At 40.4% G+C, this 24,615-nt stretch overlaps 1 non-coding gene across 1 annotated transcript; it reads right to left on the bottom strand.

The window, feature by feature from the left end:
- Positions 1-4,190: 4,190 nt before the first annotated feature.
- Positions 4,191-4,263, bottom strand: TRNAC-ACA (transfer RNA cysteine (anticodon ACA)). Its single transcript has one exon. It is a non-coding gene; the product is annotated as a tRNA-Cys (tRNA).
- Between the last annotated feature and the right edge of the window lie 20,352 nt (positions 4,264-24,615).

Raw genomic sequence — 24,615 nt, 5'->3', positions numbered from 1 at the left:
CTTCTGATGTCTATGTTAGAAGCTCTCTCTATCTCTTTTATACTTTATACTTTTATACTTTAATAAAACTTTATTACACAAAGGCTCTGAGTGATCAAGTCTTGTCACTGGCCCTGGATCGAATTTCTCTCCTCTGGAGGCCAGAAATCCTGGTGTCTTTCATGGCTCAGCAACAGCCTTTCACTGTGATCCTTGTGATCAGTTTGGTTAGTTTCCTGTGATTGTGATTTTTCATTCTGTTTGATTGTGGTTTTCATTCTGTTCCTTGTGTTATATAGCATCTTCCCACTCGCTATCTATTTTACATATTATAGTGGATATATGTCAATGCTACTTTATCCATTTGTCCTACTTGTACTCCCCCTGTGTCTATAAGTTTGTTCTTACATCTGTGTCTCCATTCCTTCCCTGCAAATAGATCCATCAGTAGTATTTTCTAGATTCCATATATATGCATTAATATACAATATGTGTTTTTCTCTTTCTGACTTACTTCACTCTATAGAATAAGCTCTAACTTTATCCACCTCATTACAAAGGACTCAAATTCTTCCTTTTTATGGCTAATATTCCACTGTACATATGTGCCACATCTTCTTTATCCATACATCTGTCAATAGACTTCTAAGTTGCCTCCATGTCTATTTATTATATATAGTGCTACAAGAGTACATTGGGGTACATGGTGGTTTTGAATTGTGGTTTTTCTCATGGTATATGTCCAGTAGTGGAATTCCTGGGTCATATGTTAATTTTATTCCTAGTTTTTAAGGTATTTCCATTCTGTTCTCCATAGTGGCCGTATCAGTTTTTATTTCCCAAGAGTGCAGGAGGGTTCCATTTTCCCCACATCCTCTCTAGCACTTATTGTTGGTATGTTTTCTGATGATAGCCATTTTGATTGGTGTAAGGTAATGCCGCACTGAAGTTTTAACTTATATTTCTCTAATAGTGAGCAGTGTTAAGCACCTTTTCATGTGTTTATTGGTCATGCTGGGTCCTTGTTGCTACATGTGGGTTTTCTCTAGTTGTGGCAAGCATGGTCTACTGTGTAATTGTACTTTCTGCCCATTTTTTTTATTGGGTTGTTTGTTTTCCTTATACTGAGCTCTATGAGCTGGTTATATATTTTGGAGAATAATCCTTTGTCAGTTGCTTCATTTTCAATTATTTTCTCCCATTCTCAGGGTTGTCTTTCCATCTTGTTTATAGTTTCCTTGTTTGTGAGAAAGCTTTTAGGCTTCATTGGGTCCCTTTTGTTTATTTTTGTTTTTATTTCCATTATGTTAGGAGGTAGGTTAAAGAGGCTGTTGATGTGATTTATGTCAAAGAGTGTATTGCCTATGTTTAACTCTTAAGAGCTTTGTAGTTTCTAGCCTTACATTTAAGTCTTTCATCCACTTTGAGATTATTTTCATGTATGGTTAAGAAGTCTTCTAACTTCTTAAGAGTTCATTCTTTTACATAGCTGTCTACATTTTCCTAGCACCATTTATTGAAGAGGCTGTCTTTTCTCCATTGTATATTCTTGCCTTCTTTGTCAAGGATAAGATGCCCATAAGGTGTGTGAGTTCATTTTGGGCTTTCTATCTTGTTCCATTGGTCTATATTTCTAACTTTGTGCCAGCACCATGCTATCTTGATGACTGTAGCTTTGTAGTATAGTCTCAAGTCAGGAAGGTTAATTCCTCTAGTTCCATTTTTCTTTCTCAAAATTGCTTTGGTTATTTGGGCTCCTTTGTGTTTCCATAAAAATTTAAAAATTTTTTGTTCTAGTTCTGTGAAAAAATGCCATAGGTAATCTGATATAGATTGCATTGATTCTTTAGATTGCTTTGGATATTATAGTCATTTTCACAATATCAGTTCTTCCAGATCAAGAACATGGCATATTTCTGCATCTGTTTGTGTCATCTTTGATTTCTTTCAGCTGTTTTGTTTCTTTCATGGTGTTTTATAGTTTTCTGCTTACAGGTCTTTTGTCTCTTTAGGTAGGTTTATTCCTAGGTATTTTATTGGTTTTTTTGTTACAATGGTGAATGGGATTATTTCCTTAATTTTTCTTTCTGATGTTTTGTTGTTAGTGTATAGGAATGCAGGGGACTTCTGTGTATTAATTTTATATCCGATGACTTTATTAACTATTTCAAATACTAAATAATGATGCTGTTAAAGTGTTGCACACAACATTTCAACAAATTTGGAAAAAATTTGGTCAGCAGTGGCCACAGGACTGGAAAAGGTCAGTTTTCATTTCAATTCCAAAGAAGGTCAATGCCAAAGAATGTTCAAACTATAGTACAATTTTTCTCATTTCACACATTAGCAAGGTTATGCTCAAAATCCTTCAAGCTAGGTTTCAGCAGTATGTGAACTGAGAAATTCCGGATGTACAAGGTGTATTTAGAAAAGGCAGAGGAACCAGAGATCAAACTGCCAACATTTGTTGGATCATATAGAAAACAAAGGAATTCCAGAAAAAGATCTACTTCATTGACTGTGTGAAAGCCTTTTGACTGTGTGGATCACCACAAACTGTGGAATATTCTTAATCTGGTGGGAATTCCAGATCACCTTACCTGCTTCCTGAGAAACTTGTTTGTGGGTCAAGAAGCAACAGTTAGAACTGAACATGGAACATTGAACTGGTTAAAAATTGGGAAAGGAGTACGTCAAGGCTGATATTGTCACCCTGCTTATTTAACTTATATGCAGAGTACATCATGTGAAATGCCAGGCTGGATGAATCAAGCTGGAATCAAGATTGTGGGAGAAATATCAACAACCTCAGAGAAGCAGATGATATCACCATAATGGCAGAAGAGGAACTAAAGAAACTCTTGATGGGGTTAAAGAGGAGAGTGCAAAAGCTGGCCTAAAACTCAACATTCAAAAAACTAAGGTCATGGCATCTGCTCCCATCACTTCATGGAAAATAAAAGTGGGAAAAGTGGAAGCAGTTACAAATTTTATTTTCTTAGTCTCCAAAATCACTGTGGACTGTGACTGCAGCTATGAAATTAAAAGAGCTTTCTCATCAGAAGGAAAGCTATGACAAAACTAGACATCTTATTAAAAAGCAGAGATGTTATTCTGCTGACAAAGTTTCATTTATTCAAAGCTATGATTTTTCCAGTTAGAAACATACAGATGTGAGAGTTTGACTATAAAGAAGGATGAGCACCAAAAATTGATGTTTTCAAATTGTGATGTTGGAGAAGATTCTTGAGAGTCTCTGGACTGCACTGAGTCAAACCGGTTAATCCTAAAGGAAATTTACCCTGAGTGTTACTTGGAAGGACTGATGTTGGCGCTGGAGCTCTAATACTTTGGCCATCTGTTGCAAAGAGCTGACTCATTGGAAAAGACGGTGATGCTGGGGAAAATTGAAGGCAGAGGCAAAGTGGGTAGCAGATGATGAGATTGTTTGATATCATCACCTACTCAATGTACATGAATTTGAGAAAACTCTGGGAGATAGTGAAGGATAGGGAAGCCTGGCCTGCTATAACCTATGGGGTCACAAAGAGTCAGATGTAACTTCACAACTGAACAACAACAACAACAACAACAATTTTCTGGTGGCATTTTTAGGGATTTCTATGTACAGTATCATGTCATCTGCCAACAGTGAGAGATTTACTTCTATTTTCTAATTGAGATTCCTTTTATTTCTTTTTCCTTTCTGATTTATGTGGCTAGAACTTCCAAAACTATATTGAATAATAGTGGCAAGAGTGGGCAGTCTGTCTTGTTCCTGATTCTAGTAGAATTGCTTTCAGTTTTTCCCTGTTGAGAATAATGTTTGCTGTGGGTTTTTCAAATATAGCCTAAATTATGTTGAGGTAGGTTTCTTCTATGCCTACTCTCTGGACTTTTTTTTTTTTTTAATCATAAGTGGGCATTGAATTTTTTCAAAAGCTTTCTCTGCATCTACTGAGATCATCATATGGTTTTTACTTTTCAATTTGTTAATATGGTTTATCACATTGATTTATTTGTGTATATTAAAGAGTCCTTGTATCCCTGAGACAAATCCCACTTGATCATGGTGTGGAAGTGGAGTGGACTCACTCAGTCATGTCTGACAATTTGTGACCCCATGGGCTGTAGCCTACTAGGCTCCTCCATCCATGGGATTTTCCAGGCATGAGTACTGGAGTAGGGTGCCATTGCCTTCTCCAGGGGATCTTCCTGACCCAGGGATTGAACCTGGGTCTCCTGCATTGTAGGCAGACACTTTACCATCTGAGCCACCAGGGAAGTCCTAGTGGACTTGGTGCATGATCCTTTAAGTGTGTTATTGGATTCTATTTGCTAGAATTTTGCTGAGGAATTTTGCATCTTGGTTCAGCAATGATATTGTTCTGTAATTTTCTTTTTGTGTTTTCTTTGTCTGGTTTTGTTATCAGGGTGGTCATGGCCTTGAAGAATGAGTTTGGGTATGTTCCTCCGTCTGCAATTTTCTGGAGGAGTTTGAGCAGGATAGGTGTTAGCTCTTTGCTAAACGTTTGATAGACTTCACCTGTGAAGCCATCTGGTCCTGGGCTTTTGTTTTTTGAAAGATCCTTGATCACAGCTTTGATTTGAGTGCTTCTGATTGGTCTGTTCATATTTTCTATCTCTTCTTGCTTCACTCATGGTAAGTTGTACTTTTCTAAGAATTTGTCCATTTCTTCCAGATTGTCCATTTTATTTGGATATAGTTGCTCATAGTAGTCTCTTATGATCGTTTGTATTTCTGCTTTGTCAGTTGTAACTTCTTTTTCATTTCTAATTTAATTGATTGAGTCTTCTCCTTCTTTTCCTTGACGAGTCTGGCTAATGGTTTGTCAACTTTGTTTATCTTCTCAAAGAACCAGCTTTTAGTTTTATTGATCTTTGCTGTTGTTTCATTCATTTCTTTTTGCTCCAATATTTATGATTTCTTTCCTTCTACTAACTTAGGGATTTTTTTTTCTTTTTCTAGTTGCTTTAAATGTAAGTTTAGGTTGTTTATTTGATGTTTTTCTCGTTTCTTGAGGTAAGCTTGGATTGCTATAAATTTCCCTCTAAGCACTGCATCCGATAGGTTTGGAGTTGTGTTTTCACTGTCATTTTTGTTTCTAGGTATTTCTTTTTAAATTTCAACTTGATTTCTTCAGTGACCTCTTGGTTATTTAGGAGCACATTGTTTATCCTCCATGTGTTTGTGTTTTTTATGGTGATTTTAAAATAATTAATATATAATCTTATATTGTTGTCATCAGAAAAAATGCTGGATACAATTTCAATTTTATTAAATTTAGCAAGACTTGATTTGTGACCCAAGATATGGTCTATTCTGGAGACTGTTCCATGTGTACTTGAAAAAAAAAAGTGTATTCTACTGTTTTTAGTTGGAATGTCCTATAGATATCAGTTAGGTCCATCTGGTCCAACATGTCATTTAAGGTTTGTGTTTTCTTATTAATTTTCTCTTTGGATAATCTGTCCATTGTTGTGAGTCAGAGTGTTGAAGTCCCCCACTTCTATTGTGTTATTGTTGATTTCCCCTTTTATAGTTGTCAGCGTTTGCCTCGTGTATAGAAGTGCTCCTATATTGGGTTCATATATGTTTATAATTGTTATTTCTTCTTCTTGGGTTGATCACTTTATCATTATGTACTATCATTCTTTGTCTCTTGTAAAGGTCTTTATATTAAAGTATTTTTTATCTGATGTGAGTATTGCTGCTGCTGCTGCTGCTGCTAAGTCTCTTCAGTCGTGTCCAACTCTGTGCGACCCCAGAGATGGCAGCCCACCAGGCTCCCCCGTCCCTGGGATTCTCCAGGCAAGAACACTGGAGTGGGTTGCCATTTCCTTCTCCAATGCATGAAAGTGAAAAGTGAAAGTGAAGTCACTGAGTCATGTCCAACTCTCAGCGACCCCATGGACTGCAGCCTACCAGGCTCTGCCACCCATGGGATTTTCCAGGCAAGAGTACTGGGGTGCCATTGATTTCCATTTGCATGGAATATCTTTTCTTCATCCCCTCACTTTCAGTCAGTATGTTTTCCTAGGCCTGAAATAGGACTCCTGTAGACAGCATATATAGGGGTCTTGTTTTTGTATCCATTCAGCCAGTCTGTGTCTTTAGCTTAGAGCATTTAATCTATTTGCATTTAATGTAATTATTGATATGTTTGGTTCTATTATCATTTATTTTATTGTTTTGGGTTTGTTTTGTAGGTAATTTCTTTCTCTTATGTTTCCTGTCTAGAGAAGTTCCTTTAGCACTGGTAAAGGTGGTTTGGCGGTGCTGTGTTCTCTTAACTTTTTTGCTTGTCTGTTAAGCTTTTGATTTCTTCTTCAAATCTGAATGAGTTCCTTGCTGGTAGAGTAATCTTGGTTGTGGGTTTTGCACTTTTATCATTTTAAGTATGTCCTGCCATTCTCTTCTGGCCTGCAGAGCTTCTGCTAAAGATCAGCGGTTAACTTTATGGGGATTCCCTTTTATGTTATTTGTTGTTTTTCCCTTGCTGCTTTTAATACTTTTTGCTTGTGTCTAATTTTTTTTAGTTTGATTAATATTTTCTTGACATGTTTCTCTTTGTGTTTATCTTGTATGGGATTCTATGGGCTTCCTGGTCTTGACAGGTTATTTCCTTTCCCATATATGGAAGTTTTGGATTATAATCTCCTGAAACATTTTCTTATATACTTTCTTTTTCTCTTCTTCTCTCACCCCTATGATTTGAATGTTGGTGCACTTAATGTCCCATAAGTCTCTGAGACTGACCTCATTACTTTTTATTCTTTTTCTTTATTGTGTTCTGCTTCAGTTTTTTCCACCATTCTATCTTCCAGCTCACTTATTTGTTATTTTGCCTCAGTTATTCTGGTATTCCCTCTAGTGTATTTTTTTATTTTGGTTATTGTGTTGTTCATTGCTGATTGTCTGTTCTTTATTTCTTCTAGGTCCTTGTTAAACATTTCTTGTATTTTCTCAATCCATGTCTCTATTCTATTTATCTGTGCCTCCATTTTATTTCTGAGACTTTGGATCATGTTTGCTGTCATTACTCTGAATTCTTTTTCAGGTAGACTGCCTATTTGCTCTTCATTTGTTTAGTCTTATGGTGTTTTTTTTTTTCTTTTCTTTTTTTACCATTCTCCTTTATCTGCTGCATGTTTCTCTGTCTTTTCATTTTGTTTAATTTACTGTGTTTGTTGTCTCTGTTCCACAGGTTGCAAGGCCATAGTTCCTCTTACTTTTGGAGTCTGCTCACAGTAGGTGAGATTGGACCTATGCCTTGTGAAGATTTCCTTAGGCAGGGATGGTGCCTCTGTTCAGGAGGGTGGAACTGGATTTTGTGTCTCTGAAAGACAATGCTGCACCTAGTTGTGTGTTATGGGGGTGACTGTGAGCTTGGTATGGCTTTGGGCAGCCTGTCTCCTAATGAATAGGACTGTGGGGCTGTTTTACTACTTGTTTGGTGTGTTTTGTGTGGCATTGGAGTCTGCTGGCCTTTCAGTAGGATTGGTCTTAATGCCAGGCTGTACAGGATCCTAGAAAGATGTGGGCAGTGACGTGCTCCAGCCTACAGCTTGGTGGCCCACCACTGGGGTTGGAGACTGCAGCTGCGGTGTGTCCCACATCTGGTTACACGGAGTTAGAAGGTCTCTGGGACAGTGATCTCTCGCCTCTCTGGAAGGCCCTGGATTTCCCCTGGACTCTTTCAGTTGTGTTGTACTAGCCCCCTCAGACTGTCTTCACAGCCATTAACTCCAGTCCTCTCCCTGGAGTCTGACCCTCAAATCCTGAGCCTCACTTCGCACCTAGTTCCCACTCGCTGAGGTGGGCATGCAGAACAACATCTCAGGCTGGGAAGTGCTGGTTGGTGCTGATCTCTGTGCTGAATTCTCTCCTCTTTGCCTTCTGTGCACTTGTTGCTACACTCCCTTCTGAGGTTCTGAAGCTCCCCATATCCCTGCTCTTGAGGAAGTTTCCAAGTGTGCAGAAACGTCTTCCTTCACAGCTCCCTCCCACCCCACCCCCCACAGGGTGCAGATCCTATCCTGATTCCTTTGTCTGTTTTTTTTTTTTCTTTTGCCTTACTCTGTTATGTGAAGATTAGCTTACCTTTTTGAAGTTTGAGGTTTTCCTCCAGCATTCAGTAGGTATTCTGTAAGAGTTGTTCCATAAGCAGATGTATTTTTGATGTATTTTTGGGGAGAAAGATGATCTCCACATCTTACTCCTTTACCATCTTAAAAGTCCCCCCATAGCTTTTGAATTTACACACAGTTATCTCTTAAGGGGACTTCCTTGGTCGCTCAGACAGTTAAGAACATGCCTGCCAATGCAGGAGACCTGGGTTTGATCCCTGGGTCAGGAAGATCCCCTGGAGAAGGGAATAGCAAGCTACTCCAGGATTCTTGCCTGGAGAATTCCATGGACAGAGGAGCCTGGCGGGCTACAGTCCATGGGGTTGCAAAGAGTTGTACATGACTGAGCAACTAACACTTTTACCTCTTAAGGTGTCAGCTAGGCCCAGGCACTTAAAAGTTCAGAAGGAAGTGTCTATTGCCCAGAACTACTGACTTACTTTCTTGTCTAGGGGGGGTCCCAATTTTTAGAGGGCAAGCTGTGTTTTCTTAGGCAAGTAAAAAGAAAAACTCTTTAAGTCTCATATTTCTCCTCTGTGAAGTGAGGATAATAATATCTATCACACAAAAAGGTTTAGGGGAGCATGAATGAGAATGCACAAAGATGTACTTAACATAATGCCTGGATACATTAATATGATCCCCTTATGTAGCACTTACTGAATGCAATCAGTGTTCTAGGCACTTTACATACATTAATTCCTCTAATCCTTCAACAAACCCACGTTAGGTACTATTATCATCCTCCTGTAGCAGAGGAGAAGCCATCTGTAAATCACAGTTTTAATTATTTCACAAGCCATCTGTAAATCACAGTTCTGATTATTTCACAAGATAACAGGTGCAGAAAAATAGTGATCAGCACAAACCACTTTTAACCCTTAGAACATTTTCCCATCCAGATGATCAAGTCCTTCTAAGGAATGGAATACTTTGACTGCCATGAAGATAGCTCATCTTTTAAGGACGATTCCTCAAGAGATTTCAATGCATTCATACCAAATTCTGAAGCAATACTATTTTCAATGAATCTAAGCTTTTATATTCCTTCTCAAAGGGAAGCTGCTATAAATGAAGCTAGCCAGTTTTCTGGTACTTTTCTGGCTGAAAAAGAGAAAGAATAACCCTCCACAAATTTATTATCTGGAAGGCCACTCCATTATGCTAAATTTAGGATAATTTACATTTGAGAAAGAACTATTAAGTTTGAAAAATCTATATTTCTTCAGAAGTGTAATACCCACCAGGAATACTTTCTCTGGTGTGACTAGTAACTAATTTTTCTCATAGCAATAAGGTTTATTGTCAATAGTATTATTTCAATTTCTAGGTCAATGGAATAATTGACTTGTGATTTTCTCACAGCAATATAGTTTATTTCCAACAATGCAACTATACACTTTATCTTATTATCTTCCTATTTCATATTTAATTTTGTGCCCTCAATCTCTTGGTATAGCCAAATCCTGCCTCCCAGTCACTCTCCAGGCTTCATTAAAGACTTTGACACTCATTTGACATCTTCTCACTCAACTTGGATGATTTGTGCCCACAAGGATGAATCACCTACATTTGAATCTCACAATTTGTCTCCTTACACCAGCAACTGTTAAAGGTAAAATTAAGGAATTTCTGTCTAACAGTTACTCCTATATCTATGTTTTGTTATCACTCAGAAGTTCTCTATTTTTGTGTCTTAAATTTCCATATTCTGTATTCAGAGCACAATTTACGTCTTCAAATTCTGCGCACTTGTTTTTCAAGTTCTCCAGAACTCTTATTCTTTAATTACCTAAAATTTGCCCTTTGAATACTCTTTATCCTCCTCATCCTCCCTAGAGTCTGTTATTGATTGCTTGGATTTCTTTCATTCTCATCCACACTTTCCATTTCCTTGCACCCATATCCTGCCCAGCAAAACTACAATGCTGGATCAATGGTATGATAAAGCATCTTTCCTATCTTCCCAAATTGAGAGATACTGATTTGTCCCAACCTGACATTCCTAGCCCATAATCTGAGCAATCCTCAGATATCTGCTTAACATCATACCTAGTCTAATTTAGGAAAAATATGTTGGAGAATTCTAAATGTCAAGAGCCTGGGTTATCTTCTATCCACGTCAAGGGAGATATATAATATTGGGTAAAATTATTAGCAGATTTGTAGTGGAACCCTTCCTAACACATCAACTATATCTTTTGGTTCTTTGGTTTCTCTAGGTAATTTTTCTGGTTCATTTCTCACTTTTCTTCTCAAAAGTTCCAATACCAACTTTTTCAAGGAGAAAATAAATGTGTTGATTTTGAAGTTCTTGCCTCAGCAGCATTCAACTCAGAAGTCCTGGTTTTCTCCTCTAGGTCACTAGATCTTAGTCAAGATACTGAGCAGAGTCCCCAGGGACCTCTGGAGACCACACTAGAGCCATATATTATGTCTGTTGCTCAACTAATGGGCATCATATACTGCTTATCCCGCATTTCTACTACAAATTGTCCTGATGGAATATCCTTTGCAATGTGGCACTTTATGCACACCTTTTCTTTTGTCAAGTCGTCATTGGTATTAATGATTTACTCCAAATGCCATGATTTTAGCAATTGACCCTCAGTTTGTTTTTTTGCTTTTGGAGGAGCCCAAAGCCCTCCAAACCCATTTTCAATGATCTCCAGGTCATTGTTCAATGACAGACAAATAGAAAATATCACCAGGTATAGGAAGTATTCTTATATTACTATACCTCCTAGCAATGAGGCAAATGATTCACCTATCAAATGTATAGCATTTACAAGCAATTTCACTCCTCCATTCAGAATGTCCTACTTTGTTTCTATTACTTCTCTACCTTCTAGCAGGCTAAGGACCAGTTCAAGTTTCCTTGTAAATATTAAACCTCAGGTACAACTGAGGCATTGTACTAGGTCTCCTCCATTACTTACATACTGCCCTACTATGCTGAAAGGTGGGATACTACTACCTGGGGCCCTCAGAGATAGTAGAGATTGTGAGTCTGCCAGAGTCCAGCTCCAGCAGCCAGGGAATCAGCCTGAAGGGATGAGCAGTGTCAGCAAGTAATGATGCAGCCTCTCATTCAGCTTTCTTGGACTGCATGCTTATTTCAAGCTTTAGGTTCTCTTTCATACTTTGATAAAAGCATTAGGTTAGAGGTTTAACATTTTCAATTTCCCCTCACCCAGATTTATTGTCTCCATAAATCACTGTTGCCCTTCAAACAGAATTTCTGCTTCAGCACTTCTCTCTGAATTGTGTTTACTTTAACTTGTGATTACATTGTAACTCGTGCTTATATCTGGGCTGCATACCACAAACCTCAGTTTATTTCTTATCTTTCTAAATCCTGTTTGCCCCTAGTATCCTGATCCCACTATGTCTTAAAAAGGCTTCTAGCTATTAATATCTCTAAAATTCCTAATCTCTATACGTTATAGTAAAATATGCTAACATTACAACATTCCTTAAATCTTTAGCTTCTAACTATTTGTAATTATTCCTAAGCCCTAAATTCAGCAAACTCCTTTGCTATGAACATTTCCTTCACAAATAAGTTTCAGATAACAATCCTTCCCATGGGCTCAAGCTGCAGCCTACGTGCTTATCCTGGAACACTCTTTTGTAAAGCTCCTTGAACAAACGTCAATGATTAACTTTATGAATTATTCTCTGAGCACAACTGCAGAAGGCTTTGTGCCTTCTTATGCTCCTTTCAAGAACAATAAGCACCTTAATATTCTTTTCAGTCAACTCAGACGAGGAAAGGAAAAAGCAAGTCAGAATCACAAGACCTAGCTCCTTCATCCCAGGTCCATGCCTGCGGGACAAGGAGAGGGAGTTGGGGCCATGCCTCCATTTTGTCAGCAATATCTAACGTGACTCCCGACATGAGTCCAATGGTCTTCCATTAATGTTTATTGCAGCTTTAATCATAATAGCAAAACATTGGAAACAACTGATCCATTAACAGAAAGAATTTATAAATTTTGGTATATTTGTAAATGTACTGTTTTGCTGTTGTTCAGTCGCTCATTCATGTGTGACAATTTTCAATCCCATGGACTGCAGCAGGCCAGGCTTCCCTGTCATTCACTATCTCCTGGAGTTTGCTCAAACTTATGTCCATTGAGTCAGTGATGCCATCAACCGCCTCATCCTTTGTTGCCCCCTTATCCTCTTGCCGTCTATCTTTCCTGGCGTCAGGGTCTTTTCCAGTGAATTGATTCTTCACATCAGGTGACCAAAGTATTGGAGCTTCAGCATCAGTCCTCCCAGTGAATATTCAGGGTTGATTTCCTTTAGGATTGACTGGGTTGATCTCCTTGCTGTCCAAGGGATTCTCAAGTCTTATCTAGCACCACAGTTCAAAAGCATCAATTCTTCAGTGCTCAGCTTTCTTTATGGTCCAGTTCTCACAACCACACATGACTACTAGAAAAACCATAGCTTTGAGTAGATGGACCTTTGTTGGCAAAGTGATGTCTCGGCTTTTTAATACCCTCTCTAGGTTTGTCATAATTTTTCTTCCAAGGAGCAAGCATCTTTTAATTTCATGGTTGCAGTCACCATCTGCAGTGACTTTGGAGTCCAAGAAAATGAAATCTGACATTGTTTCCACTTTTCCCCCATCTATCTGCCATAAAGTGATGGAACCAGATGCCATAATCTTCAATTTTTGAATGTAGTCCATTTCTTTTCATTGCAAATGTACTACAACTCAGCAATGAAAAGGAAAGCACTATTGATAAATATAATAGCATGAATACAAAAGTATTATATGAATGGAAGAAGCCAGTAAGAAAAGAGTATGTATTATATGATTCCATTTGTATGAAGTTCAAAAGCTAATTAATGGAATAGAAAGCAGAATGGTGGCTGCCTCAAGGCAGCACAAGCGTTATTGGAAGGACCACGAAGGAACTTTCTAGATAATAGAAATATTCTACATCTTGCAAGAGAGTATTGGTAAATTCAGTGTCAAATAGACTTTTTAGGACCATTGATTTCTTTTATTCAAATCTACCTCATCTTGCATTCCTCGTATTCTATATGACCCATCTAGGTTCTACTTTCTACCGTCTAGCTGTCACCTTTCTTGGTACTTTTCAGAATGGAAAACTATAATGGGTTGTGAAGGAAGTGCTGCACAACACATGGACAGCTCACTGTGAGCCCTGGTATGGGGGTAAACAACAGACAGTCCAGAAGTGTGATTATGGGATAGGACCTTCCAAGCTTAGAGTTCTTCTAGAAGGTTAGAAGTCTCCTAAGCAAATAAGGAAATTTGGGTCTGCTCTTTGTGAGAGGAGAACTTGACACTTCAAATAGCAACCTCTTTCAAGGACTCATTATTGATTTAATGAAAACAAACTAATATAGGCATACATTTTTAAAAATTATAATTTTAAATAAGTAATAATCCAAAAGATCAGTATGTGGATATATGGCCTCCCAAAGATGTCTAAGTCCTAATCGTTGGAGCCTGAGAATATGTGACCTTACATAGTAAAGGAAACTTTGTGTATGTAATTGAGTTAAGGATCTTGAGATGGTGAGAATATTTTGGGTTATTGGGTGGGTCCAGGTAATCACAGGGTCCTTATAAGTGAAAGGAGGCAGGAGAGGCAGAGAAGGAGATGTGACAATGAAAGAAGAATCAGATTGGTGCACAATGAAAAAGACTTGACTAGCCATCACTGACTTTTAAGATAGCAGGGATGCCATGAAACAAGGAAGGTGGGTAGCTTCTAGAAAGTGGAAAAGACCAAGAAAACTAGAGACTCCACAAAGGAACACAGCCCTGCCCACACCTTAATTTTAGTTCAGTGAGGACCATTTCAGCTTTATCATCTCCAGAACCATATAACAGTAAACTTGTGTTGTTTTTAAGTCAGTAAGTTTGTGGCAGTTTGCTACACAGCAATAGAAAACTAGTTAGTATATTAGCATATGTTTTCATCCAGAGGTCAAGTGGAATAGGCGTACAAGAGGGCTGAGTGCCAGGCATCCTAGATTCTATTCTTATCAACCACCTGAGTAATCATGGACAATTATTCTGCTCATGTCTCTGAGCTCTGATCCTCTTCTGTAAAATAGGGAAGATGGCAGCTCATCGTTAAATTATTTATCTAAAATATGTGTTGATCACTACCCTGAGTGGAGAGAGGCATCAGACTAGGGAAAATGTCTGGGCTTTGGAGTTAGTCAGACCTGTATTTGTATCCTAGCTCTTTTATTTACTGGCTTAAATCTTGGGCAAGTTATTTAACCTCTTTGAGCCTTTTCTTCAATTGCAAAATGAGAAGGATAATCATGCCTATTATCTCAGGGGATTGTTAAACTGGTCAACACAGCTTAAGCTCTTAGAACAAGTCCTGGCATATAGCAAGTGCTCAGCATTTTGTCATGTTTCATTATCTCTGAGACCTTAGGTAGGGTTATCATATAAAGATGGCTTTTGTTTACTTACAATGTGGTTGTACTCTAAGAAATATATACTTCATAGATTCCCACGAAGATTAGAAAATGGTGCCTGACATTTAGCAAGCATTAAAAACAAAACAAAACCAAACCTGGGGCCTGGCACTTAGTAAGCATTAGCAACAACAACAACAACAACAACAAAAACAAAACACCTCTTTTTTTGATAATGTGGGGGAATTCCTTAGAAACCTGGAAGGGAATTGTGCAGTGGTTCAGTATTCAGGTTTTGGAGAAACACTTGGATTTAAATCCCATATATACTTTGTGACTTTGGGTAAGTTACTTAATTTCTCTGAGCCTCAGCATTCTTGCCTCAGTAGTTTCACCTTCAATATTAAAATTTAGACTGCAGAGGGCTCACCATGGTGTCTAACACATAGTAAATACTTATTAAAAGGTAGAAGGACATTATCTGATTTTAGAGGTGCACTTTATGATCAAAAGCATGCTTCAGTTCAGTTCAGTTCAGCATATTTCAGTTCAGTTCTGTCACTCAGTCGTGTCCAACTCTTTGCAACCCCATGAATTGCAGCACACCAGGCCTCCCTGTCCATAACCATCTCCTGGAGTTCACTCAGACTCACGTCCATCGAGTCAGTGATGCCATCCAGCCATCTCATCCTCTGTCATCCCCTTCTCCTCCTGCCCCCAATCCCTCCCAGCATCAGAGTCTTTTCCAGTGAGTCAACTCTTCTCATGAGGTGGCCAAAGTACTGGAGTTTCAGCTTTAGCATTATTCCTTCCAAAGAAATCGCAGGGCTGATCTCTTTCAGAATGGACTGGTTGGATCTCATGCAGTCCAAGGGACTCTCAAGAGTCTTCTCCAACACCACAGTTCAAAAGCATCAATTCTTCAGCGCTCAGCCTTCTTCACAGTCCAACTCTCACATCATGACCGCTGGAAACGGTATGGACCTAACAGAAGCAGAAGATATTAAGAAGAGATGGCAAGAATACACAGCAGAACTGTACAAAAGAGATCTTCACGACCCGGATAATCACGATGGTGTGATCACTCATCTAGAGCCAGACATCCTGGAATGTGAAATCAAGTGGGCCTTAGGAAGCATCACTATGAACAAAGCACTCAGCCTTTGAAGGCGCTCAGCCTTCTTCACAGTACAACTCTCACATCATGACCACTGGAAAAACCATTGCCTTGACTAGACGGACCTTAGTCGGCAAAGTAATGTCTCTGCTTTTGAATATGCTATCTAGGTTGGTCATAACTTTTTTTCCAAGGAATAAGTGTCTTTTAATTTCATGGCTGCAATCACCATCTGCAGTGATTTTGGAACACAAAAAAGTTAAGTCTGACACTATTTCCACTGTTTCCCCATCGATTTCCCATGAAGTGATGGGACCGGATGCCATGATCTTCGTTTTCTGAATGTTGAGCTTTAAGCTAACTTTTTCACTCTCCTCTTTCACTTTCATCAAGAGGCTTTTGAGTTCCTCTTCACTTTCTGCCATAAGGGTGGTGTCATCTTCATGTCTGAGGTTATTGATATTTCTCCAGGCAATCTTGATTCCAGCTTGTGTTTCTTCCAGTCCAGTGTTTCTCATGATGTACTCTGCATAGAAGTTAAATAAGCAGGATGACAATATACAGCCTTGACGTACTCCTTTTCCTATTTGGAACCAGTCTGTTGTTCCATGTGCATTTCTAACTATTGCTTCCTGACTTGCATACAGATTTCTCAAGAGGCAGGTCAGGTGGTCTGGTATTACTGTCTCTCAGAATTTTCCACAGTTTATTGTGATCCACATAGTCAAAGGCTTTGGCATAGTCAATAAAGCAGAAATAGATGTTTTTCTGGAACTCTCTTGCTTTTTCCACGATCCAGCAGATGTTGGCAATTTGATCTCTGGTTCCTCTGCCTTTTCTAAATCCAGCTTGAACATCAGGAAGTTCACGGTTCACGTATTGCTGAAGCCTGGCTTGGAGAATTTTGAGCATTACTTTACTAGCGTGTGAGATGAGTGCAATTGTGCACTAGTTTGAGCATTCTTTGGCATTGCCTTTCTTTGGAATTGGAATGAAAACTGACCTTTTCCAGTCCTGTGGCCACTGCTGAGTTTTCCAAATTTGCTGGCATATTGAGTGCAGCACTGTCACAGCATCATCTTTCAGGATTTGAAACAGCTCCAGTGGCATTCCATCACCTCCACTAATTTTGTTCTTAGTGATGTTTCTAAGGCCCACTTGACTTCACATTCCAAGATGTCTGGCTCTAGATGAGTGATCATACCATCGTGATTATCCGGGTCATGAAGATCTTTTTTGTACAGTTCTTCTGTGTATTCTTGCCACCTCTTCTTAATATCTTCTGCTTCTGTTAGGTCCATACCATTTCTCTCCTTTATTGAGCCCATCTTTGCATGAAATGTTCCCTTGGTATCTCTAATTTTCTTGAAGTGATCTCTAGTCTTTCCCATTCTGTTCTTTTCCTCTATTTCTTTGCACTGATCGCTGAAGAAGGCTTTCTTATCTCTTCTTGCTATTCTTTGGAACTCTGTATTCAGATGCTTATATCTTTCCTTTTCTCCTTTGCTTTTTGCTTCTCTTCTTTTCACAGCTATTTGTAAGGTCTCCCCAGACAGCCATTTTGCTTTTTTGCATTTCTTTTCCATGGGGATGTTCTTGATCCCTGCCTCCTGTACAATGTCATGAACCTTATTCCTTAGTTCATCAGGCACTCTATCTATCAGATCTAGGCCCTTAAATCTATTTCTAAATTCCACTGTGCAATCATAAGGGATTTGATTTAAGTCATACCTGAATGGTCTAGCAGTTTTCCCTACTTTCTTCAATTTAAGTCTAAATTTGGCAATAATGAGTTCATGATCTGAGCCACAGTCAGCTCCTGGTCTTGTTTTTGTTGACTGTGTAGAGCTTCTCCATCTTTGGCTGCAAAGAATATAATCAATCTGATTTCGGTGTTGACTGTCTGGTGATGTCCATGTGTAGAGACTTCTCTTGTGTTGTTGGAAGAGGGTGTTTGCTATGACCAGTGCATTTTCCTGCCAAAACTCTATTAGTCTTTACCCTTCTTCATTCCATATTGCAAGGCCAAATTTGCCTGTTACTCCAGGTGTTTCCTGACTTCCTACTTTTACATTCCAGTCCCGTATAATGAAAAGGACATCTTTTCTGGGTGTTAGTTCTAAAAGGTCTTGGAGGTCGTCATAGAACTGTTCAACTTCAGCTTCTTCAGCATTACTGGTTGGGGCATAGACTTGGATTACCATGATATTGAATGGCTTGCCTTGGAGACGAACAGAGATCATTCTGTCATTTTTGAGACTGCATCCAAGTACTGCATTTCAGACTCTTCTGTTGACCATGATGGCTACTCCATTTCTTCTGAGGGATTCCTGCCCGCAGTAGTAGATACAATGGTCATCTGAGTTAAATTCACCCATTCCAGTCCATTTTAGTTTGCTGATTCCTAGAATGCCAACGTTCACTCTTGCCATCTCCTGTTTGACCACTTCCAATTTGCCTTGATTCATGGACCTGACATTCCAGGTTCCTATGTAATATTGCTCTTTATAGCATCGGACCTTGCTTCTATCACCAGTCACATCCACAGCTGGGTATTGTTTTTGCTTTGGCTCCATCCCTTCATTCTTTCTGGAGTTATTTCTCCACTGATCTCCAGTAGCATGTTGTGCACCTACTGACCTGGGGAGTTCCTCTTTCAGTATCCTATCATTTTGCCTTTTCATCCTGTTCATGGGGTTCTCAAAGCAGGAATACTGAAGTGATTTGCCATTCCCTTCTCCAGTGGACCACATTCTGTCAGACCTCTCCACTATGACCCGCCCATCTTGGGTTGCACCATGGGCATGGCTTAGTTTCACTCAGTTAGACAAGGCTGTGGTCCTAGTGTGAATAGACTGACTAGTTTTCTGTGAGTATGGTTTCAATGTGTCTGCCCTCTGATGCCCTCTTGCAACACCTACCCTCTTACTTGGGTTTCTCTTACCTTGGCCGTGGGGTATCTCTTCATGGCTGCTTCGGCAAAGCACAGCCGCTGCTCCTTACTTGGATGAGGGGTATCTCCTCACCATCGCCCTTCCTGACCTTCAACATGGGATAACTCCTATAGGCCCTCCTGCACCCGTGCAGCCACCACTCCTTGGATGTGGTGTGGCTCCTCCCAGCTGCTGACCCTGGCCTCAGACGTGGGGTGGCTCCTCTTGGCCTTCCCCCCCGACCTTGCACATGGGGTGGCTCCTCCCAGCCACCGCCCCTTACCTGGGATGCAGGGTAGCTTCTCTCTGCCATTCCTGCGCCATTGCAGCCTGGCACTCTCGGCCAGTGCCCCTGTCTTCGGGCATGCGGTAACTCCTCTTGGCCGCGGCCCTTCGGACATGGGGTCCTCTCGGCTTCTGCCCCTGCCTCGGACGTGCAATAGCTCCTCTCGGCCACGGTTCGTGTGCCAGATGGTCACAGCCACCTGCGCTTTGTGTGCCGGTCGGTTGCAGCCACTAGTGCTTAGCTGATGCTCAATTAATTTCTGGTGAATTTATTTAACTCTAGCAAATAATCTTTTTGGGGTGGATTTTCATCCTGGGGGCTTATTTGGTCTTTTTTTTTCTTCTTTTTAAAGAAGAATATTTCTTTTATTTGCTTGGCTGAATCAGGACTTAGTTGCAGCATGAGGGATCTTTGTGGAGGGCAGGCTCTTTGGTCCAGCAAGTGGGCTCCAGAGAGTGTGGACTTAGTAGTCCTATGGCATGTGGGATCTTAGTTTGATGACCATGGATCAAACCTGAGTCCTTGCACTGGAAGGTGGGTTCTTAATCAGTGGGCTGCCTTGGAATTCCCCTCATTTGGTCTTTTAAAATAAATCTTACTTTTATTAACACAAATGAGTCATTACTGTTATGAAAATGGATAAAGATAAGAATAATGGAATCACAAAAAATTGCCCCACATCCTACCAACCAGAGATATCATCAATAATTTGAAGAATATTTTTCTAGATTTTTATGTATATGGATGTATGATTAAAGTTTGCACACATGCATGCATGTATGTATAGTTGTTCAGTTGTATCTGACTCTTTGCAACCTATTGGACTATAGCCCACCAGGCTTCTCAGTCTATGGAATTCTCCAGGCAAGAATACTGGAGAGAGTGATCATGCCCTGCTCCAGGGGATCTTCCAAGGTTTGAACCCAAGTTTCCTGTGTTTCCTGCATTGCAGGTGGATTCTTTACCACTGATCAACCTGGGAAGCCCATGGAACTACATAGTACATAGTTATATAGTACAATTTAAATTTTCTTTTTTTTTCCCCCACTCAACAATATGTCATAGATCTTTCTAAGGTAGAGAATATTGATCTTTCTAAGAGGTGAAGCAGAAGAGATTAAGAAGAGGTGACAAGAATACACAGAAGTACCAAAAAGGTCTTAATAACCTGGATAACCATGATGGCTAGATCCAAACATCCTGGAGTGTGAAGTCAACTGGGCCTAAGGAAGCATTACTATGAACAAAGCTAGTGGAAGTGATGGAATTCTAGCTGAGCTATCGCAAATCCTAAAAGATGATGCTGTGAAAGTGCTGCACTTAATAGGCCAGAAATTTGGAAAACTCAGAGGTGGCCACAGAACTGTAAAAGGTCAGTTGTCATTCTAATTCCAAAGAAGGGCAATGTCAAAGAAGGTCCAAACAACCACACAATGGAACCCATTTCACATGCTAGCAAGGTCAAGCTCAAAATCCTTCAAGCTAAGCTTCAACAGTATGTGAACGAAGAACTTCCAGATGTTCAAGCTGGATTTCGAAAAGGCAGAAGAACCAGAGATCAAATTGCCAAGATCTGTTGGATCATAGGAAATACAAGGAAATTCCAGAAAAAACATCTGCTTCCACTTCATTGGCTACACTAATACATTTGACTGTGTGGATCCCAACAAACTGTGGAAAATTCTTCAAGAGATGGGAATTCCAAACACCTTACTTGCCTCCTGAGAAACCTGTATGCAGGTCAAGAAGCAACAGTTAGAACTGGTCATGGAACAGTGAACTGGTTCCAAATTGGGGCAGGAGTACATCAAGGCTGTATAGTGTCACCTTGCTTATTTAACTTACATGCAGAGTACATCATGCATAATGCTGGATTGGATGAAGCTCAAGCTGGAATCAAGATTGCCGGGAGAAATAGCAATAACCTCAGATATGCCGATGACACCACCCTTATGGCAGAAAGCAAAGAAGAACTAAAGAGCTTCTTGATGCAAGTGAAAGAAGAGAGTGAAAAAGCTAGCTTAAAACTCAACATTCAAAAAACAAAGATCATGGCATCTGGTCTCATCACTTCAGGGTAAATAGATGGGGAAACAATGGAGAAACAGTGTCAGACTCTATTTTCTTGGGCTCCAAAATCACTGCAGATGGTGACCACAACCATGAAATTAATAGATGCTTGTTCCTTGGAGGAAAAGCTATGATAAACCTAGACAGGTTATTAAAAAGGAGAGACAGGAGGAGCATAAAGATGGCGGAGGAATAGGACGGGAAGACCACTTTCTCCCTCACAAATTCCTCAAAAGAACATTTCAACGCTGAGCAAACTCCACAAAACAACCTCTGTAGGCTGGCAGAGGACAGCAGGCAACCAGAAAAGCAGACCATTGTCTTCAAAAACAGGTAGGAAAAAATATAAACGACGAAAAAGGAGACAAAGGAGGTGGGGAGGGAACTCCGTCCCGGGAAGCGAAGCCCGTCCCGGGAAGGGAAGCCTGTCCCGGGAAGGGAATTTTAAGAAGAGAGGTTTCCAAACACCAGGAAACACTCTCCCTGCCGAGTCTGTGGCGAGTCTTGGAAACCCAGAGGGCAACATAACAGGAAGGAAAAATAAAGAAATAATTAAAACCAAGAGATTACAAGCCCAACAGTAACTCCCCCAGCGGAAAAGCAGCACAGACGCCTGCATCCGCCATTGGGAAGTGGGGGCAGGGCAGGGACGCGCGGGAGGCGCGGGCTGCAGTGCTTTGTAAGAATCGGGCAGGAACGCCCCACGCGCAACCAGAACGATCTAACTTGCGCTAGCAAACCAGACTGTGGGATAGCTACAGCACGAAAAGCTCGAACATAAGACGCCGCCAGGACCGAGCACAGAACAAAGGACGGAACGGAAAAAGCCGGCTGCAGACCATCCCCCGCCGGGGACAGGCAGCCAGAGCCGTAAGGACTGGAAAGGGGCAATTGCAGACCCGGAGAGACTTTACTTACCTAACTGCAAGTGGGCTTCTTTGCTAAGACTTCTGGGGGTGCTGGACAGTCACAATCTGCCTCACGGGGGACGCCAGCGGTCCACCCAGAAAGTTGAGCAGCAGCGACAGAAAAGGTGACAAGCCGCGGCGATCACGCTCGCCAAACTCCTGAGCTACTCGGACCTGGGAAGGGCACAAAGCGCAGTCCCAGCCGAATCTGTGCCTCTGAGGGCTGCCTGAGCGCCAAACATGAGCGGCTTGGACCGGGAAGTGCACGCAGCCTAGGGCCAGCCCCAGACGGTTCCCGGCTGTGCATCGTAGAGCCGGAGCGGTTTGTGCGCCGCGAGAAGGGACAGGTCAAGCGGGGCTGTGACACTGTGAGCACACGACAGCGCTATTTGTTTGCGGCATCCCCCCTCCCCACAGCGCGACTGAACTAGTGAGCCTGAAAAACCAGCAAACGGAAGAAGTTAAACAGAGGGAACCACCTTGGAAGTGATCCCACACGGCCCAAAACATCAGAGAAGAGCCAGATATATTTTTACTATTTTAAAAATCATTCCTTTTTTTTTTCTTTTTTTTTCTAACCTTTTTTTTTTTAATTGTTAAGTCTTCTATTTCTCCTCTAATTTTTATTACTATAACCTATTATTACTATTTTTTTAAAAAAAAGACTTTTTTTTTTTTTTTAAGGCAAACACCATATATAGCCTTTGGATGGTTGTTGGTGGGGTTTTTTTTGTTTGTTTGTTTTGTTTTTTTTGTTTGCTTGTTTTTTTTAATAATTCTTGGTTTTTTTTCTTTCTTTCTTTCCTGCTTTTTCCTTCTGCTTCTTTTCTTTAATATTGTATTTTTGAAAATCCAACCTCTACTCTAGATTTTTAACCTTTGCTCTTAGGTTTTTGTTGTCAATTATGTTCATTTAAAAACCCAAACTTCACTACCCAAGTTTACCTGAGAGCGAGATTACTGGCTTGACCACTCTCTTCTCCTATGGACTCTCCTTTTTCTCCACCAGGTGGCCTCTGTCTCTTTTCTCCCCCATCTCTTCTCTATCCAACTCTGTGAATCTCCGTGTGTTCCAGACAGTGGAGAACACCTAAGGAACTGGTTACTGGCAGGATTTGTCTCTCTCCTTCTCATTCCTCTCTCTTATCCTCCTGGTCACCTCTGTCTACTTCCTCCCTCTCCTCTTCCCTGTATAACTCCGTAAATACCTCTGAGCGGGCCAGACTATAGAGCGCACATAAGGAAGTGACTACTGCCTAGCTTGCTCTCTCCTCTTTTGATCTCACCGCATCTCATTCCAGTTACCTCTAACTACCCCCTCCATCTTCTCTTCTCCTTGTAACTCAGTGAACCTCTCTGAGTGTCCCTCAATGTGGAGAAACTTTTCATCTTTAACCTAGATGTTTTATCATCGGTGCTGTATAGATGGAGAAGTCTAGAGGCTACTGTAAAAACTGAAGACCAGAAGCAGGAGGCTTAAATACAAAGCCTGAAAACATTAGAGAACTCTTGAATTCAGGGAACATTAAGCAATAGGAGCTCATCAAATGCCTTCATACTTACACTGAAACCAAGCTCCACCCAAGGGCCAACAAGTTCCAAAACAAGACATATCACTCAAATTCTCCAGCAACACAGGAACACTCCCCTGAGCTTGAATATACAGGCAGCTCAAAATTATTCCAAAACCTTTGACGTCTCATAACCCATCACTGGTCACTCCACTGCACTCCAGAGAGAAGAAACCCAGCTCCACCCACCAGAACTCCAACACAAGCCTCCCTAACCAGGAAACCTTGACAAGCCACTGATAGAACCCCACCCACAGTGAGGAAGCTCCATAATAAAGAGAACTCCACAAATTACCAGAATATAAAAAGACCACCCCAAACTCAGCAATATAACCAAGATGAAGAGACAGAGGAATACTCAGCAGGTAAAGGAACAGGAGAGTTGCCCACCAAACCAAACAAAAGAGGAAGAAGTAGGGAATCTACCTGAGAAGGAATTCCGAATATTGATAGTGAAAATGATCCAAAATCTTGAAATCAAAATGGAATCACAGATAAATAGCCTAGAGACAAGGATTGAGAAGATGCAAGAAAGGTTTAACAAGGACCTAGAAGAAATAAAAAAGAGTCAAAATATAATGAATAATGCAATAAATGAGATCAGAAACACTCTGGAGGCAACAAATAGTAGAATAACGGAGGCAGAAGATAGGATTAGTGAAATAGAAGATAGAATGGTAGAAATAAATGAATCAGAGAGGAAACAAGAAATACGAATTAAAAGAAACGAGGACAATCTCAGAGACCTCCAGGACAATATGAAACGCTTCAACATTCGAATTATAGGAGTCCCAGAAGAAGAAGACAGAAAGAAAGATCATGAGAAAATCCTTGAGGAGATAATAGTTGAAAACTTCCCTAAAATGGGGAAGGAAATAATCACCCAAGTCCAAGAAACACAGAGAGTTCCAAATAGGATAAACCCAAGGCGAAACACCCCAAGACACATATTAATTAAATTAACAAAGGTCAAACACAAAGAACAAATATTAAAAGCAGCAAGGGAAAAACAACAAATAACACACAAGGGGATTCCCATAAGGATAACAGCTGATCTTTCAATAGAAACTCTTCAGGCCAGGAGGGAATGGCAAGACATACTTAAAGTGATGAAAGACAATAACCTACAGCCCAGATTACTGTACCCAGCAAGGATCTCATTCAAATACGAAGG

The sequence above is a fragment of the Capricornis sumatraensis genome, chromosome 16 (genome assembly GCF_032405125.1).
Source record: "Capricornis sumatraensis isolate serow.1 chromosome 16, serow.2, whole genome shotgun sequence".
Lineage (NCBI taxonomy): Eukaryota > Metazoa > Chordata > Mammalia > Artiodactyla > Bovidae > Capricornis > Capricornis sumatraensis.
The sequence above is the reverse complement of the archived record's forward strand: the minus strand, read 5'-3'. Positions and strand labels throughout refer to the sequence as shown.